This window comes from Larus michahellis, chromosome 14 (genome assembly GCF_964199755.1).
Source record: "Larus michahellis chromosome 14, bLarMic1.1, whole genome shotgun sequence".
NCBI classification, from domain to species: Eukaryota; Metazoa; Chordata; class Aves; order Charadriiformes; family Laridae; genus Larus; species Larus michahellis.
In genome coordinates, this window is record NC_133909.1 from 3,793,065 (window position 1) to 3,807,965 (window position 14,901).

General features: G+C 47.2%; 1 long non-coding RNA gene across 1 annotated transcript; it reads right to left on the reverse strand.

The window, feature by feature from the left end:
- Window positions 1-2,945: 2,945 nt before the first annotated feature.
- Window positions 2,946-13,018, reverse strand: LOC141751220 (uncharacterized). Its single transcript, XR_012589908.1, has 5 exons — window positions 12,159-13,018; window positions 10,029-10,152; window positions 7,317-7,429; window positions 6,687-6,764; window positions 2,946-5,236 (listed from the first exon to the last, which is right to left on the reverse strand). It is a non-coding gene; the product is annotated as an uncharacterized LOC141751220 (long non-coding RNA).
- Window positions 13,019-14,901: the final 1,883 nt, after the last annotated feature.

The following is a 14,901-nucleotide window of genomic DNA, read 5'->3' on the forward strand; positions in this document are numbered from 1 at the left end:
AAGAGGCGAGATAAAATGCTTCATAGCAAAGCCCTTTAGGAAGGTTTGCAATGGAAAAAAAAAAAGATTAAACAGAAGATTTGGGATGGCAATGACCCGTACGCGTTTTTCAGCAAACAGCAAAATACCGAGAAAGAATTCATGTAACCCTTCATGTAACTAGCCACCAGCAGTGCCCGAGGTATCCCGAGGTACCGAATCCACTCTGGGTCTTCTTAACTACCCAACTGCTGATGCCCAGTTCCTTATCTTTTGACCAACAAAGCTTGATTTTGCGAGGAAGGGGACGAAATATTCTAACAGGATACTGTCAAGGCCAGTGAGAATTTTGTGGGAGATGAGGAAGAGATGCCCATAGCCTGAGGTCACGTCCCCAGCTGGCTGCTGGAGGCATGGCTATAAACACCACAAATGTGCTTTAAGACATCCCAAATCAGCAAAAGTGTTAAGCAGCGCAGCCGTTTAGAGCAAATAACTCATTGCATTGTCCGCTTCCCAAACCTGGGCTAAAAAATGCCTTCCAGCCAATAAAAGCTAAAATTAAACAGCTAAAAACCAGGAATCTGAAATGCAATGAAAGACAGTTTGGTTTTTGTGGGCATGAGGAGGGAAGATCTTCAAGTCCTTCACTGGAGAACCCTAGGCTCGCCCCTACTCCAAGCTACTGCCAGGCAGACCCTGTTCCCCCAGTGATCCCAACAGGCACGAGGACCTGGAGGACTTACAGCCCTGCTAGCCAGGCAGGTCTCATCTCCATTTAGGACTCACAGTTTTCCTTTTAGCGAGGCCCCTGACCGGAGAAATGTCACCTAGTACTGTGGGAACACAGCAGTCTACTGCGCAGAGAAATAGGTTGACAAAAAAAATAACCGCTTTCAAAAGACACGTGAGGTTCTTTTTCAAGAGCGAAGGAAACCTGCATTTTTTTCAGGGCTGTAAAAAAAAAAAAAAAAAAAATCTCAATTCCGTAATATTTGAAAATAACTCCCGGGAGTCGGGGAAAACAACTATAAAAGCGAGAAATGTTGAAAATGGAAAGAAGTGGGGAAGGCTGCCTGAGACTCCCAGGATGTGGGTAAACAGGAGGGAGAGGTCAACGCGCAGCCTGGCAAGAGACGCTGCAATCACTTGTTGGAAAGTGAGGGGCCTCGTTGAATTTGTAGGGTGTTTCATTGAGAGTTCTCCGGTTTGGAGAAACACTGAACTTCCCCTGAACCCCTGCCCCGAGGTGAAACCATCTCCCTCTCGCCCGCAAAGCACAGGCTCCCGAGAAACGCCTCCTCCTTCTCCCCTTCTCCTCTCCATCCCTCTTAACGCTGCTGCTCTCAAGTTGCCTGATGTGCCGTTTATGACAGAAATAACCTGCCTTGGCACTGACACTTGAATTTCACTTAAGGTTCGTCGCATTATTAATGACAAGATCAATATTACCAAAGCCGCAATAAGAGCTCTTACCATTCATCCTCCTCCCGCCCCTCCTTTTCCCAGGCACCGCGCTTTTTAATACGCCATCTCTTTTCAAGGGTATTCGCCTCAGCACGGGGAGGAGAATCGCCCACCGCCAGGGACGGTTCAGTTCAATCCCCGACAGCTGCCCTGACATATTTCTCCCAAGCCTTGAAAACCTGAGTGATAAGGCTCAGGAGCGGAATAACCCACAGACTCCGTCTAATCACAGCGACTGCCGTGGCCTTGCTGAACCCTCCCGCTACAATTAGGTAATCACGCTGGCAGACAAGCCTGATTCATATCGTTTTACCATCAGTAAAGCGATATCTATCACCCCTCCGACAGACCCGTTATTGCCGCAAACCACTTCAACCTACCCAGTCAAAAACCCCTTGTAAAAGCAAAAAAAGGACTTGGACATATTTTATGGCAAATTAACTTTTAACATATTCTTTCCCTCCTTATATTAAGATCGCATTCGCAGCTGCCACTTGCAATAATATCTATGCTGCTCACCAGCTGCCAGGGTGGTACTGGACGAGGGCCGGCAGCACGTCCGAGGCGTTGGAAGGGATTTAGGATCATCTGGAGGGGTGAATTGCCCTCTCCTTTTGCTCATCTCTCTTTGTTGATCCCAGAGGAAGCCCAGAGTAGGTGAGGTTAGTTCATCTAACCCACCCCCTTCCCACCCTTCATCTACCCCGTCTACCTTGGGGTAGATGAACCCTACCCCAAGGACAAGCCTCTGCCCCAGGGAAGGCAAAGGCACCCAAACTCAAACTGAAGCGCCCTCTGGCCCGTTGGTACGGGGCATCTTTAGCCCTGCTCCTACTGGATCTCTGATGCAAGTCGAGGAAGACGAAAAGGAAACCTCACCAATTCAAACGCGCTTCGGGTCAGGCCTACAGAGCACCCTGGAAATAAAGGCACGTTCCCCCAGCCCTACCCAGTGCAGCCTCTCAGCCGGCCCAGGGGAGGACGGGGGATTCATCATGACCTCCAGCCTGCAGTAAGTTCTCATCTGCTGCTCATCCAACAGGTCTTGAAGTCCCATCCTCTGATTTTGGTTTAATTGCTATTCTGGAAACGTGGTCTGGTCCTGCAGATGTCCGGCCAACTGCTCGGTTGAAAGCACACGGAGTGCTTCAGTGGACTCCGTAGACCTCAGTACTGAGCCTCGACCAGGACTCCTCTTATTTGAAGGCAGATGAGGCTCCACTTTTAGCACTGCATTTCAGTTATTTTTCCCTGAAGGAAATGCCTCACAAATGCAGGGCAATGGGAAACCGCACCTTTATCATCCAGGGCCATGCATATTTTTATTGAGTTTTCTCTAATCTTTTTCTATGAATCCATTTCTTCCAGACATGTACCTTAACAAAGTCGAAACCTGGGGTAACAAAGTGCAGCCAAGCCATTCCAGAAAAATACCTGCACTACAGAACATGAACTTCCCATTATAGGGGCTGCGTATGAGCACTGATTGATCCCCAAACTGGCATTTCAATTTATTTCCCACTGGAGGACTCATTCATTACGGAGAAATAAGACTATTAAATGCATGATAAAGCACACGCATCAATAGATGAGGCTGATGGTTACTTTACTGAACCTATCTAAACAGTGTCTGGTAAATAAATCTCTTTGTGATCACATAGGAGCTTTTAAAATGAATAAGGAAGCAGTAATTATTAAGCAGCGGGTTAAAAAAAAAACCCGCTCGCCAAGCAGTACCGCCGTGTGCACGCACACACACAGGGATACACGCGCACCACACACACACACATATTTTGCGGTTGCGCCCATGACTGCAGGGCAAAGGCGGGTCAGACGCACAGATTGCAAGCAAACTGCCCGCAGACCTGCTCGGAGTCCCCGTGGCCTCCTTCAGAGGCGTGCGGGTATGCGTGCGCTTACGGCTTTATACGGGGAGCGAGCTCTTATCGCCAGCAGCAGGGAGAGACGCCCAGAGGAGACCGTACAAGATGATTTTATCAAGAATATGAGTATCCGTAAGCTGCTTTTTTTTTTGCTTTTTTTTTTCTCTTTAACTGATTTTCCACCCAACCAGCCTCTGAGGAGAAGCGGGATGACCATACTGAAAAGGTGTACCTTCCTTTTAGATATATATGTATATAAAAAAACATTATTTTTTTTTTTCTGACTGCAATAAATGAAGAAAAAGCAACAAAAAGAAAACCCGCTTTGGTTTTCTCGTCACCAAACTGTCTTGCAGGATCTCCCTCCCAGCCTTCGGCCTCCCAATCCCACTGCTTCCTTCTGCTTCACCTTCTCACTTCGCTTTGGGAAGGTCACTTACGCTGGCCCTGACTCACCGTTACACGCCCCCCTCCTGGACCCTGGTGGGCGATCTTTTCCACCTTGCCGTGAGTCTTCTGGCAGCAGGTTTTACCCTCCGTCCCCACTCGCCCAAAGCTACAACAACTTGGAATAAAACCAGCAGCCGTGGTTGTGGTTGGGTGCTGGGTGGGGAGAGGTGAGGCCGGAGCAGCTGGATGGGAGCACCAAACTGCCCTCGGCCCCTGGGGCTAGAGATGGCCTAGTTTCCCATCGCTTTTAGTGAGTTAAGGTTTGGCATCAAGGAAATTTATCCCACGTCTGATACAAAGCTACTGCTCCCATTTGTTCTTTTGAATCTTCTTTAAAGTTTGAGGGAATTAAACAAAAGCCTAAACACAACCCCACATTCTGGAGATAGAGAGCTTCCTGAGATCTTCATGAAAGTCATGGAGATTTCAAATGAAACGTCTCCCACCGGAAAAGCTAAAAAATTATTTCCCGCATTTGATCATGTTTCCTTTTGCTTATCAGATCTAATTTTTACCTTGCTGGAAATTGCAGTTATTAGTGCCCGTCGCTGGATCACAGTGGAGAATGTGGGACAAGCCATCATCCCTGCGCTGCTCAGCAGAGGTCGGCTTCAAGAGGGACAGAGGAAAGATGGCGATGGCAGAGACAGACAAGACAATCAGAAAGGAAAAGGAGGAGGAAGAATGAGGAAGAAATGGAGCTTTCCAAAACCAAGAGATAGGAGTCCGTGAAGAGTCTGAAATGGGACATAAGAAGCAGCAGTGGCCAGAGTTGACTTTCTTTGAAACTGTTGTACAAATCCAACCAGACTGGTCCCTTCCGTGCCCATTTTTGAGGACATCGAACAGTTCCACAACTGCTGCAACAATCCCATAAAAAACTATGGCCCAAATTTATTTTGTCCTCCTTTTTTTTTTTTTAAATAAAAGACGGTTCTCAAAAAAAACCAAACCAAAAAAAAAAAACCTGAAACAAACAAACAAAAAAAGGCAGCTCATTTCCCCTTTGGCCGTGTTCTTAGACCTCCAAGAAACCAACATCAAGCTAAATAGATGTGACATAACTTGGCAGATTTTCCTGAGCCCTAATGGAATTATAAGCCATTACTTTACGGCTGCGTGTTCCGAAGCCTGCATATTCCCTGCCCGGCAGAGAGTGATTTACCGGCGTAGCCGGGCACAGAGAGCTCACGGCAGGGTGAGGGAACTGGGTGGACCTTCCGGGGACCGCTCCGGGTTACGGTGCTCAAGCGACATCTCGGATGTACAGGTCGGTGCTGCTGAGCGTCTGAGGACAGGTTGCAGAGCCGTAACCAAATGCCCTCCCGCGCTGATGTAAGTGAAACAGAGGGGGGAACTAGCGCCACGCGAATGGCCATTTTGGTCTCCATCCTAAGATAAATCCGTTATCTGTTTTTCCTCACCGTGCAGGCAATGGCGGTTTATGAAGCAGCTGTCTGAAAGGAAATTTACTGGACAATTAAAAGTGCTGACTTTCAAGCAGTGCTCTCGAGGTGGAGTCTAAAATTATTGGGTGTGAAATGCAAATAGATTTAACAGTTTTACTGCTATTTATATGACGTCCACCCATTCCCAGCTATTTTTCCTCCCCCCCTTTTTTTTTTTTAACGGTCCCAACTTTCACAGGTCTTAACAATCTCAGACACATGCAGTAAAACCTGAAGCACGCTCCAAGGCTGAACAAACCCTGATCCGTGGTGTGCGCGGTGAGGGAAGGTGGGTGAAAGTAAATTCTATCCCAAACCCCTAACAAAATATTAATTTAGAAATAAGCCCGTAATTACATTCAGCTTTGGGTCTGTCCCACAATCCTCTGAGGCGGTTCTTATTCAATAAGCTTTTGGCCGGTACCCAACAAACCTCCTACTTGAATAATCACAAATTGACCCAAGTAGTTGCTCTCTGGCTCTTGGAAACCCTTCCCTGAGGAGGGATGTGGGAAACCCACAGCGTGGCGGTGGGTCAGGCTCCGGAGAAATCTTGTTCCCATGGGTGTTCCCATGGAGCACCCATTTCCCCGAGCGCTCCCCTGAGGTTCAGCATGATCCGTCAGAGCTAGGATGGAGTTTTTACGAGGTTTTATGCCTTGCCTGCTACATTACATTAATGACCGAAACAGTCCATGGCTTAATTAAAGATTAACAGTTAAGATCAGTTAAGCAAGATTGTCTCAAGTTGGCCGGGCAGGGCCCTGGAAGAACTGTGAAGGGATGAAAAACATTGAGAAGCAAAGTGAAGCAATCCCTCTGGAGCCTCCAGCACTGCAGAATTAGGAGTTTCGTGCCTTTTGGCTCATCTGACTCCTTAGTTTCATCAAGGACAGGTATCTATTATTCCTGCTTACGCCCTCCCGGATCTCACTTCATAAAAGGTGCCACTGAAATGCTTGCTATGGAGATGGATTTTCTGTGTTACTTGTAATGGACCTCTTGTACCCATAAAATCTGGTGCCGCGAGATTTACCACTGCCGGGGAGAAATATTTGCTTCTCAGACATTTTGGGCTGCTGTGTGAGCTCCGTTGTACCAAAACAACTCTAATCTCAATCTAGTTTGGAGCCAGCTCTACATATTTGGTATTTAGTTTACTGTTTTTGTGCTTGTGACCTTCATTGTCTTTCATGAAGGGGATCAACAGCCTCCCCTACCAGAGTGTTCCATCCCTATCTCGTCTGTGAAATACTATTTGTTACTCTTTAAAAAAATCACCACGGCTGAATTCACAAGTCATGTTTGTGGGTGAAGTATCTGTTGTTAGCGTGTTCAGATAAGCACATACATCCGCACATTCACCCGACCATCTGTCATGCCATCGCCGTAACCTCAGTTCTGCACAATTAGCTCTAATAAATAGACGTACCTACGCCGGAGTGTGTACAAAACTCACCCATTTGCCTCCCTGTCCCATGGAGAACTCTGGTCATTTTGCAGGATTTCTTTCTCCTCTCTCTCTTTGAACGCGGCCCTAGCGAGAGAGATTTGTCAAAAAAAGCTTTTAAGCAAAAACATAAATGTGACTTGTCTCGATTTAGTTGCACCGAGGGGCTTGCTTACCACCACCCCTCTGATGCCCTAGATGTCCCCCCAGCTATGGTGAGGACATGAAATACTCTTCCGGGTATTGTAGATATGGCATAGCTGAACCAAAAAAAGGACGTTAAGAGATACACCATATCTGTCTCTCTGCAATTGCTATATTGTGTTACGACATAATCATGGAATTATAGAATCACAGAATCATGGAATGGTTCGGGTTGGAAGGGACCTTAAAGATCATCTCGTTCCAACCCCCTGCCCTGGGCAGGGACACCTCCCACCAGCCCAGGTTGCTCCAAGCCCCGTCCAACCTGGCCTTGAACCCCTCCAGGGATGGGGCAGCCACAGCTTCCCTGACCTGCAGTGGGCCCCACGTATTTTCTGAGGATCAACACCTACTTGCCACAGTCAAGGCGGGGGTCAGCCACCCCCTCCCAGTCTGGAACTGGGATCAAGCAGAGAGCTGAGGGGCTGGTACAACCTTCAGTAGGTCTTTCTCTTCCTCCTCCAGCCCCCCACAGAGTGAATCTGACCCACGGCCCTCTGTTTGTAGCTGCAGTTGTAAAGATTTCTTCAGGTTTTCCTCCATTTCTCCTGCAACAGAAATTAAATCTGATGTGGAGGAAGCGGAGCAGTGTCTTGAATGCGAATGCCTTTCCCTCCACCCTCCCGTTACAGAGCTCAGGTTTCTGTAACTCACCCATCAAGACAAACCCCCCAAGATCCTTCCCTGCCATCCAATAAATAATAATAATAACCATTCTACCAACTCATATTTCTGCAAGCTGGCACTGATTTATTTTTTTGGCTCTTGCATCTGAAATAGCTGAAAATATTCAATGGGATAATGAAAAATCTCACTTTTAATTCTGAAGTGAAGTTTGCCAACCTGGAAGGTCTTTAATAATGATTTTCTGATGAACATACACTCACTGGGTCTCCACTTGGCAGGTACGTTTTGATTAAATCCGCCTATATCTGTATATCATATATGCAAATGTAATTATAATCATTTGGGGGGCTGAACAGTGCAAATTTGGGGATTCATTCAAATAGCTTTGACTTAGAAGAACTTGTGCTCCTCATACAAATAAATAGGACAGTTCAGTGAAAACCGTGCCCATGCCAAAGGGATTTTGCTCCTGGTGCGGAGCAGAGCGGGAGTGCTCCCGAGCAGTTACCGTACTTCTGTCTGGGGTTTGCCGGCTGGAATTGTCTGTGCTTGCACCGTATAGCTTGCAGGCAATGAGTCTGGCTCCTCCAAAAAGCATCACAACCACTCTGTACGGATGGGCTGTAACCTATGTGTGTCCGTGTTACACGGCTGTTTTGCACAGGAGCTGTCAACCTTAAAGACGACGCGCTGAAGGTCTGGTGTCCCCAGCCCGAGAGAAGAGGCCACGTCCAGGAAAATCTGGCTGCAGGCTGTGACCTCTCCAGCCAGAATTAAAGATTAAATTAAATGCTTCCTGCATGCACTGGAATACGCAGGCATACCGGTATCTCTTCCCACGTGTCAAGCACCACTGGGTGCAGTTCCCAGTCCCAACTTGGGGCTCCCAGCCTGGCCACAGCCACCTGGGCAGGGGTGGCCACAGCTGTTTTACAGATGTGCAGCCCCAGGAGCCAAGTGCCTGAACCTCATGCTCCGTAGGTAAGGCCCAGTACGTCTTTCAAGTGCTGGGCGTGATGCGAAGGACACTTTAAGGGTGGGTCTAGCTGAATTGGGGTTTGGCGAAAATTACATCAACAGGGACTAAGCAGAGCAGGCAGCGTTAGGAGCAACGCTCTTGTTTTCAAGTACGCTCTTAGACCCCGTTGACCCTACGCGAGTAGCAGCTATTTGCCGTTATGCAGAAATGTGATAACCCCAAATCTTTTGTGGTACGTCCCAAAAAGGGCTGCAGTTCCCAGCTCCCCAAATAAGGTGTGTGGGGGGGGGGGGAATCTGAAGAACGGTTGAAATTACAGGATGGTCAGCAGAAATGAATGCCAACTCCAGAGTTCCTCCTGTACACCATGGTACCTCTGGATTTATTCCCGTGGGCTCTTGTGGTGGTACAAAGCTGGTGCAAATGAAAAGAGAGCTGGTCTCCTGATAAATACACATATACATAAATATATGTCCATAAATATATATATATGTATATTATTATTTTGCTATGAAACAGTGGTCTTTAATTTTTTCTCTGTGCTCTGTAGCCTCCCATCCAGCAAGCCTAGATTGTAACATATTCCACATTGGCTTGTTGAGGCGGGGCGGGGGGGACGGACCCCTTTTTTTTTTATCTTTTCCCATTTTGCATTTCCCAGGAAGAACCATTTGCAAACTAAAATCGTGTTTGGACTGCATGCAATTTTCTATTAACCAGAACAAATTAATACAAACTTCAGGTCATGGTCCAAATAGTAAAGAAAGTAAAAGAAAGGAAGAACAGAGCAGAGCTAATGGGTTGCCTAGGGCATGTGATTTCATAGCTGCTGAAATGTCAAAAGTCTGAGTCCGTACCGTGGGGTGGGGACAGTCACACTTTAGGATGGGCTTGGAATATACGACTAGACCAACAGATAGGAAATATATTAACCAAGAACGGAGTTTTGGGGTAGAAATTAGGGGCACAGGGTCAGGAGAGAAAGGAAATCATGCATAAGGTTGTGTTTGATCTTTTCGGATCAGCATTTAGTAGGAAGAAGTGCCGGCACTACCTGCTTTCCCGTCTGAGGTATGGGCGAGCCCTGCTGCAACCGAGAAAACACACGGAAAAACAGCCACCTCCTGATCTCTGACCTATTTGTTTAGTGCGTGGGGATCGAGTTCAAGCTACGCGTTCTTCTCTAACTACAGTGACTTAAATGTGGTCAGCACCGAGCCGACCTTCTCCCCACGTGTGGCCATGGGACCAAATGAAGTCACCAAATGAGCGCCACATCTGGAGTGAAACAGCTGGCAAGCAAGCGGGAGGGGAAGGGGGAGCAGGACGGGTAAAATCTCCTCCATAAGGCTATTTCATTTCAACAGCGTCAAAAGATTTTGTTTCAAATGTCATGTTGATTCATCTCATTTTGGCTTTTATATTAAAACACTAATTGTATTATATATAAATGTTGACATTCTATGAATATATTAATAGATGAATATTGTGCTGTAATATAACAGTCAATACAAAATGAATGGAAATGACAGTGCACATACCAGAAGCGTGAGCCTTATCAAAACTGAAACTTCTCGTGGGCCCAAACATTCTCAGAATTTCTTTCCGCCTCCTATTTCATCTGTTCCTCCCGCATTGGATTGGCCCAAACTGTCTCACAGAGATCTACAAGGAAGGAAAAACTTGTAGGTTGGCTTCTAGCAATTGCCCAGCCTGTACAGGTTCCCATCTGCCCTCGCGTATCCCAGGGCAGAAGACATCTGGACAGAAGACCTGGGTCCTCAGTCTTGTTTTAATTCCTTGTTCACATCCTCTTTCTCTCGTTTTCGGCTCCAAGTTGATGGGGTCCTTTCCTCCATGCTCCCTCCAGCCCCCCATGCCCACCACAGCCCTTCTAGCGCAAAGGTCCACATCCATTCCTCTGCTGATGACACCCAGAGGAAGAGGAGACTGCTCAGGTACTGGCGTCAGAAACAGAAAAGTTTTAACCCAAAACAAAAATCAATGAATCTGCAAAACGGTTTGATTTTTGACTGAACTCCTGCTGGCGACAGCTACTGCCTTTGCACGTGATTTATGGCAGAACTTTGCTGTAGTTAAGTACCCACTAGCACTCATTTTTTGTGAGCATCTAGAGCTGGTTTGACAGAGGGTCCCCTCCATCACATGGAAAATACGGTCACATTTTTCCTTAATTTTTAAACCCAACTAAGAAGAAAAAAAAATATGTTTGGGCCTCTTGGTTTTTGGAAAACAAAAACTTTTTTTTTCAGTCGAATCCTTAAAATCTGTTGCCAAACCCCCAAAGCTTTTGGATTTTTGTCCAAAAAAAATAATACAATTGGGTCTTGAGGTAGTCTTTTGGCAAGAAAACAACATTTTGAGGCGCACAGATGCTTTCTGTAGGAAAATGTCGTCTTGTCAAAAGCACAGTCTTCCCTCTTAAAGGACGTTTATGCCAGAAAGCATTTGATCAGCTCTGTTAGCATCCCTTATCCTCTTCCAGGAATAAGCGCCATGGTGACTGCTTTTTGACAAGATGAGCCTTCCAAGAATAGTTATTGAGGAATCATGAATTTCTGATCGTATCAGGGCTTGGTACACAGGATTTCGAAAGGAGCCAGTCTTATATTCCAAACCATAGGATCCACCTATAGCATGGCGTGCAATTGCTGTTAATAAAGTGACTCCATACTTAAATGCAATTCCTCTGTTGTATAAATATATATTTCCTCGGCGGGACATTGTGGTTACTTTAAGAAGCTGGAAGACATCAGAGCATCACGTTCCAAGCTTGGCATTGAACAAGAAGCCACCAGAATTAAATCAAAGTGCTTCTTTCTGGCAGACGAAGCAAGTGTAATGAAAATTCCAGCCTTGATCCTCTGCCAGGGGTAGGCAGCAAATTGAGTGCATGCCTACCACTCCCAAACTGAAGTCCCTCAGTCTTGCCCGGGATGCCAACCACCAGAAGTACAAAAGATGAAAACAGTCTGCCAGACGCAGCAAACCAAAGTGCTCTCTTCATTAAGAGGAGCTTATTACTTTCTTCCAGCTCCACCCATGAGCAAATCTGTCCTGCTCGATCTTGTTGGGACTAATGAAGGGAGGTTGGCTGCTCCTGGTGAAATTGGTATTCCAGGAAAGCTTTTGAGGTGTCTCCTCCAGCCACCAGGACCTGCCCCGATTCCCGCCCAAAAGAGGCACATTCTTTCCAACTGCACGGTACGAGATAACCCCAGTTATAAAGGCAATATCCAGTGAGGCTGGATGGAGAACTGAGGAGAATTGTCACCAGGAGGAGAGGAGACTGAGTTTAGAGAGGAGGCAGGTTCACCAGGCTGGGTTGCTTTCTTTCAGTCTCAAAGATCTGAGTAATATCAATTATTAAGAGGAAGTGAAGCTGCTTTTCTTCAAAGCAAAAATATCTTAATGGTGGTATGTGGCATATACGCTGCAGCTGGTGCTGCGGGGCCGCGTCAGACTGTCTGCTGCGCCGGCTTGGGCAGCTCCCCCTCCACTGATGATGGAGGGAGCCACGGTCCTACCGCTCCAGACAGGAAGGAGCCTCAAACGCGCACCCAACCCCCCCCCAAAACAGAGACATCACAGCAGTCACAAAAATTAAGTGCGGAATTTGTGTTTGAGAGAGCAATATTCAGATCACCTGCCTTTTGATGCTGGCGCGCTGAGATTTCCCATCTCACTGACGAGTCCCCTCCACGCCAGGCCTCCTCTTATCCTCCATCTACATGAAAAACACGTTCGTGCACACATTGAACAGTGCTACCACCCGCTCCCGCGTCGGTCACCTGGGCTCTGAGCCTGGTCCGAGCCATCTGATGGCAGAGGGGCAAAGACAAAATCTTTACTTGGCTGGAGAAAATCATACTTTGCCTTCATACGCCTCGTGCCTCCAGAGCACCACCTCCGCTGAGGCTACAGAATTGCTCCAAATTAATAGAAATGAGGCTAAAAAGCCAATTTTTCCTGCTGGCCTGATGTAGCTGCAGTTAACAGCTTGGGAATATTGCTACAGGACTGGATTGGGGGGGGGGCAAGGGGTGGGTTTTCGAAATGGCTCGACCCTATTTTCTTAGGGACTGCAGTGAGAACAAGGTTAGATCAACACTGAGCGCTTTTGAAGGTGCCGTCCTGCACTGAACAAGAAAGTGGGGCTTTGAAAATACTGAACAAAAAGGGGGCCTTTGAGATTTTTATTTGAAAGTTGGAAGAACAGCGTATCCCGATAGATAGATAGATAGATAGATAGATAGATAGATAGATAGATAGATAGATAGATAGATAGATAGATGGAAGAACACCCCCTTTAGAAACCACTGGCAGCTGTCTTTATCTATACATTTCTTTCAAGAAACGTGGCCATTTAATAATTAATGTCTATAAGTGCCTAGCTATGAAAATGCAGAATGAAATATTAAATAGAGTCGGTACCAAATGGGAGGGCTTCTGAAAGGGAAGGGATGAGAGCCATGTCATTCACTATTCCCAGGGAACAGCCCCAAGGATCTGGAGCAGAATGAATCCAGGTGGATGACTATGAAGCAGAAGAGAAGGTGGGTCACCGATATTATTGTCAGAAGCCCTGGCCCCTCGCAAAGTGGGACATACAGGAGACAAATCACTCCCAGCAGTGGCTGCCTCGCTCCCTGTGCCAAATTTAGACGGAATTTTGACCGGGCACGTGCAGAGCACCTTCTCTGGGCCACAAATTGGTGAGGTCTGCGGCTGAATATGAGTAATGAAGAGTGAAGCTCCTGGAGATAAAGCACAGGCCGAGATGCATGTTTAACCTCCCTCCCCATCTTTTCGTAAGCTCCCGATCCACTGCTGATAGAGAGGATGCTTTGGAGTGACCTGAGAGTAATCAGCCTTAAGTCAGAGTGAGCCGTTGCTATTATCGCTTCTGGCAAGAGCCGAGGTTATTAATTGTCTCCAGACTAAGAAAACCTGGGTAGGAAGTTGATACAGATATCAGGAGTATTTAGTGTAATAAACAGCTTGGAAGTAAAGTTAAACCTCACACTCCGAGCTCAAACTAATTGCTATTAGGAACCAAGCTGAAATTACTGTGGGTTACAGATAACCACGTTTCTGCTTTCACGCGGAATTTTACTTCTTTGTCTGGCAGAGGCAGTCGTTTTGGGAAGACTGATTTGTTCAGGTTTTCCTGGACATTTCTCCTCAGAGATCTGGGGGGTTACCTGTGTTTCTGGTTTCCCAGGCTTCCCGATCGGAGCAGATGTGTAGCGTTTCCAGCCAGGCTGATGACTAGCCAGGCGTGTGCAAACCCAACAGACAGTATGTTTGTGGTAGATCCAACACTTCTGGGAAGTGCTGGCCTCACCACAAGTGTATCACAGCGGTGCCGGCTACGCGTCAGCCTCCAGAAAGGCTGGACACGAGCCCCACAGCTCACATCTGTCTAGGAAACCCTCCACAAATGTGCAGCAGCGCTGGGTACTGGCAGCCAGACGTAAGATGCTGGGTTTGACGGCTCTGTTCCCATGCCTAAACTCTTCTCTGCACCCTCACAAAGTGCTGCTTCATGGCCCACCAGTACAGCAGTGTGCCTGCCCCACCGTGTGGACTTTGGTTTCCACCTGTGTATAGCTGCCTCCGTGGTGAGACCGTCCTGCCATCCTCTGCCTCCAAGGATAGGCCCTGCCAGCAAATAACCCCAGCAGATGGGTGCTACGGTGCTGTGTGTGGAGGGACGGGAGCAAACACAGGCATGAGCGCATGAGGAGAAGCCTGCAAAACAGAAAGATGTGGCTCTTACGTGGGACGCGCCGCAGCCATTTTCCAACAGGAGCTGATCAAAACATGAGATTTTCAAGGAAAAGTAAAGACATTGCGTTGACCACGAGCAGAAGAAGGAATCAGCTCCTGGCCCAGGGCCCTCACTTGGGTTTTATAATCCAATTCCACACATCAAAAAGTGCTTCCTTGAAAATAAGAAGACTGGAATCCCATTTCATAACGTGGGGCCAAGTTTTCAGCTGGCTGAAATCTCCGTAAGCCCAGCCCAGCAAACCTACAACCAGCTCAGATATGTCCTGTTCAGCCTGAAAACAAGAACCTCCTCCATATGTTTGCCCTCCAACTCCTTACAGCGAAGGAAAGCATGAGTACTCTGAATCATCCCCAGCCAACTGTATATTCGTTATTTTCTGTATTTATTTCCAACTCCGGGATTAAGAAAATGACTCCAGCACTATGACATCCATACAATTAAATGTATCATTTTCCCATCAACTGCCTGGCTGTGCCAAGCCGGGCAGCTCGGATCCTGTCGCCATATGGAATGCATCTCTCCCTGCACAAGACCCAAACGTGACAATTAGAAACGGGCTGGGTTTTCCCCCCACCCCCATAAGCAACAAAGCACTC